Source organism: Balaenoptera ricei, chromosome X (assembly GCF_028023285.1).
Source record: "Balaenoptera ricei isolate mBalRic1 chromosome X, mBalRic1.hap2, whole genome shotgun sequence".
NCBI lineage: Eukaryota > Metazoa > Chordata > Mammalia > Artiodactyla > Balaenopteridae > Balaenoptera > Balaenoptera ricei.
Window position 1 is genome coordinate 69,027,070 of NC_082660.1, and position 4,741 is coordinate 69,031,810.

The 4,741-nt window shown below is 40.8% G+C and overlaps 1 pseudogene; it reads right to left on the reverse strand.

The window, feature by feature from the left end:
* Positions 1–441: 441 nt before the first annotated feature.
* On the reverse strand, positions 442–1,104 carry LOC132357329 (guided entry of tail-anchored proteins factor 1-like; annotated as a pseudogene).
* Between the last annotated feature and the right edge of the window lie 3,637 nt (positions 1,105–4,741).

Below are 4,741 nucleotides of genomic sequence, written 5' to 3' on the forward strand. Positions count from 1 at the left end.
ATGGAGATACCTCAGAATAAGCAATAGTGATAGAGTTAACCAAGTACTTCCTGACATTAGACAAATACAAATATATATATATATATATTTTTTTTTCCTTAATAAAGAAATTTATTAAGCTGCCCTCTCAGCACAGCCAGCAGCACGTCCGTCTCCTAATCTGAAGAAATTTATTGATATGGGAAAAGGCTTACATAATAAGAGGGGTAAAAAATTGTATGTGCCAGATAACCTTAACCATACAAAAATAAATAGAAAAAAAGACTGGAAAAAATATACCACAATGTTAAGAGGGGTTATCCATAGCTACTGAGTGTTTTAAAAAGTTTTTTCTTATATTTCTAATCATTCTACAATGACATGTACTAATTTTAACACCCAAAAGAAATTCTTTCAGAAGTGAAAGAATGGCCGATAGCAGGAAATGCTGCAGAGGGGCTAAGCATAGTGTGAATTGAAAAGGAGTCACAGAATTTGGGAACCAGAGGTGGTGTTTCAATAAACGGGGTATCAGACCCCAGGTATTGGGCTTGGATTACGGAGGCAGGCTTGGGTTGAATTGTAGCCCTGCTACTTCACATTTCGGTGACACTGGACACGTAAGTTCTCCAGACGTCAGTTCCTTTGCTGCAAGCCCTGCTACTCCAGTGGGAAATGCTACCAGGCGGTCTAGTGGAGTTATCCATCTACTCGGCACCACGGTCACAGGGACAGAGTAGTACGTCCAGATGAGTGTGACCATCAGGGCAGCTTGCAATATGTAGAAAGCAACACTTATAACCCATTTTATCTTGGCCAACTGAGCTGTCCGTGCTTTCACGTGAGTTTTGAGCTTATCAGTCATCTTGTTGATCTTTCTCTCCAGCCTGGCGTATCTGGCACTCGTCCATCATGTTGACGGTGGAGAGCTCCTGCTTCATACCCTGGATCTCTGCTCGCATCTGTGACTCCTGCTCCACGTCCTTCTGCAGCACCCTGGGCATGAAGGAGGAGAAGGACGGGAGGAGTATCCTGAGTACATTGCACCCAAACACGAAGCTGAGCACCAGCAGCCAAGCCCAGCGGTCGGCCCCTGCCGCGCTCATCTCGGAGGCTCACGGCGGCGCCAGCTCAGCTAAAACAGCTCCACCTGGGACCAAGCTGACGGCCGCGCGTGCGCAGTGAGCCCAGCGCCCCGCAGAGGCGCGCCGCCGCGCCTGCGCACTGCCTGTTAATACTTAATAATAGTAATAATTATTACTTACATAATACTTAGATTTAGAACTCCCATACCCATTCCTGTCCCCATCTACCCCACTCTTTCCACTCTCATAGCTAACCATTTTATTAGTTTCTGATATATCCTTTCAGTGTTTATACAGATACAAGCAAAAATAAATATATATTTTCATTTCTCCCTTTTCTTATACAAAAGGTAGCATAGTACTGTACACTATTTTGCATCCGGCTTTCTTCACCTAAGTACATCCTGAAGATACAGAGCTTTCTCATTCTTTCTTACAACTTCATATAGTGTAACATTCAATTATATACTATAGTTTTAAAAATCTAATCCCTTATTGGTAGACGCAAGTTTTTTTCCTGTCTTTTGCTATTACAAACAATGAGAAAATGTACATACATTATCCATAAAGTGCAGATATGTCCTTATCGTGAATAAATTTGCAGAAATGAAACTGTTGGCTCAAAGGGTAAATTCATTAAATCTTCATTCCACTTAGAGTTTTAACTGCTGTATGGTGTGAGGAAGAGATGGAACTTTATCTTTTTCTATAGTATAGATAGCTGGTTGTGTCAACACTATTCATTTAAAAAATAAAGTCCATCCTTACCCCACTGATTTGATTTTGTACAAATTTTCTGTATGTATTTGGTTCTATGATGGACTTTCTCTTTTGTCCCATTGATCTGTCTACTCATGTTCCAGTGACTCGGTGTGTACTTTTTAAATTTTGCAACTTTAGCTCAGCATGGTTTTATTAAGGAGGGTGCAGGTACTATAAGAAAGAGACCCAAGATTGTACACAACTAGTTTAACAAGATAGAAGTTGGTTTCTCTTTTAGGTTAACAGAGTAGAGGTAAGTGGTCCAGGGCTGGTAAAGAAGCTCTGCCATGTCTGAGTCCAAGGTGGCTGCTTCATCTTCTGGCATCTCTTAGCCAGCAGGATGGGAAAAAGGGCCAAAGGAAAGTATGAACTTTCCCTTTCAGTGTCACAATGTGGAAATGGCTCACAATGATTTCCAGAACTTGGTCACTTGGCCACTCCAAGCCACAAGGGAGATGGGGAAATGTAGTCTCTTGCTGGATAGCCATCTACCTGGCTACAACTTAGGAGTTCTATTAGATAATAGGGGGAAATGGTATTTACTACAATGGTGGCCTGATGCAAAGGACTCCAATGTTGAAGGTAGTGGTGTTAGGGGAAGCCCTGACTGAAACTGCCCACCCTGGCCACAGTAACCATTTGCATGAGTTATTTTATGACAGGAGGTCCTGGTAAGGAACACGGAACTAACAAGCCACCACCAACCGGAAGAATTCGGGAAAGGTCAAAAGGAGACGCCAGTCCATATGTCCTACCAACCTCCCAGAATCCTTCTCGCTGGAATCCATCTTGGCTGAGTGATGCATGCACCACCAGGAAGGACCCTGAGTCAGAACAATTGGCCAGAGACAATCCAGAAACTAATCCCATCACCATAAAACTTGAGACTGTGAGCCACATGGCAGAGCAGTCCTCCTGGGTTCTCTTACCCTGCTGCTCTCCGGCGGGCGCCCCTACCCAATAAAGTCTCTTGCATTGTCAGCACGTGCCTCCTCGGACAATTCATTTCCAAGTGTTAGACAAGAGCCCACTCTTGGGCCCTGGAAGGGGTCCCCCTCCCTGCAACAGTGAGGCACTGTAACCTGAAGAATGGCATAAACTCTTCCCTCCAGGGGACTAATGCAAAGGTGTCTAGGGTTCATATAGGCTTTACCTTCCTGCCCTCGCAATTTTGGTGTTTTTTTCCCTCAGAATCATATTTATTGTTTGTTAGAGCTCCTCTCTCTCTGTCTCTCTCTCTGTATGTGTTCTCATGTGTGTGTGGGTTTTTTTTTTTTTTTCCTTTTACTTGTTCTTTTCTCATTGCTTTACTCACATGTCCTTGGAGATATCAATCTTTTTCTGAGGCAACTCTTGGGGCTTGTTAATGAATTAATTGGCAAAAAGAGGCCTCCCAGAGAACAAAAACAGGAACCTGTTTATACCTCTGAACTTCCTACATCCCTTTCCTTGTTATCCCACTTGAATGTGATAAAGAATGGATAGCTTAAGTGGCCCAAATAAGTGACCCTTTTACATTTGCCGAAGATGAAGTTTGCATATGAAATGAGATCTGGGTTATAGAGACTGCTAAGCTAAAGGATAGGGATAAAGCCAAAAAGAAAAGATCCTAAAGCCTTAGGGAGACCATATTAACTAAACTGGAATACTTTAGAGAGTGAAAGGAGGCACTAAAGCAATTCAGTATATATGAAATATTTACCTGCTGATCAACAAATTGGCTTTATTATATTGGTAGGCTATAAAACAGTTCTGTTAAAAACTAATTTAAAAAATAAAATTCTTGGGCTTCCCTGGTGGCGCAGTGGTTAAGAATCTGCCTGCCAATGCAGGGGGCACGGGTTCGAGCCCTGGTCTGGGAAGATCCCACATGCCGCGGAGCAACTAAGCCCGTGAGCCACAACTACTGAGCTTGCGCGTCTGGAGCTTGTGCTCCGCAACGGGAGAGACCGCGACAGTGAGAGGCCCGCGCACCGCGATGAAGAGAGGCCCCCGCTCTCCGCAACTGGAGAAAGCCCTCGCACAGAAACGAAGACCCAACACAGCCAAATATAAATAAATAAATAAATTTATTAAAAAAAATAAATAAATAAAATAAAATTCTTTCTAAAAATAAAAACAACATATACCACTGTACATTAAAGCAAAAAACACTTACTTATGTTGATTATCTGAACATTAAAAAATAACACAAGCAGAATTTTTTTGGTATATACTCACATACTTTAATCAGTTTCTTAGCCACACCTGTCTCTAACACCACGTTACCAATATTTTTCTGAAAACATATTTTTTCCAATATGGTCGTGATGTTTTAAATTTTTTCATAAAATTGCCTGCAATTTGTTTCACAGTTGCATTTTATGGTTAATAAATTTGAAAATGCAAACATCTTCAATTGATTCTTCTCATCACAATGTTTTTAACTGAGAAAACACCCTCTACAGGAGAAGAAAAAAATTCTACTAAATGGAAAACATTCTCAATACTAATATTTTTATTAGAAAGTATATATACTTCAGCTCAAATATATTCACAGGTTCTGTCTTTTTGACTCCATTCAGAGTACCTCTCCTTGACTAATGTTTTTATAAGACAAAATCTTGTCCATTAAGTTATCTCTACTTTTAATTCCTTTGACTGTTTTGACAAATTCAGATACTGCAAAATTTTAGGATGTCTCAACTTCATTCCATTCTGGAGCAGAATATCAAGTTACCTAATTAAAAATAGAATCCCCATCAAAAGATTTTCTCTACAAGTTGAGATATCTCTAAGAACAGTTTGATATAATTTCAAAATCAAATGTTGTACACCATGAAGGCTTCTCATTCTCCAGTCTTCCTTGACTCTTTCTATAAGTGTATGTATTAGCTCTTGGTGTCATAGGTTGGTATATTAGTTTTCTATTGCTG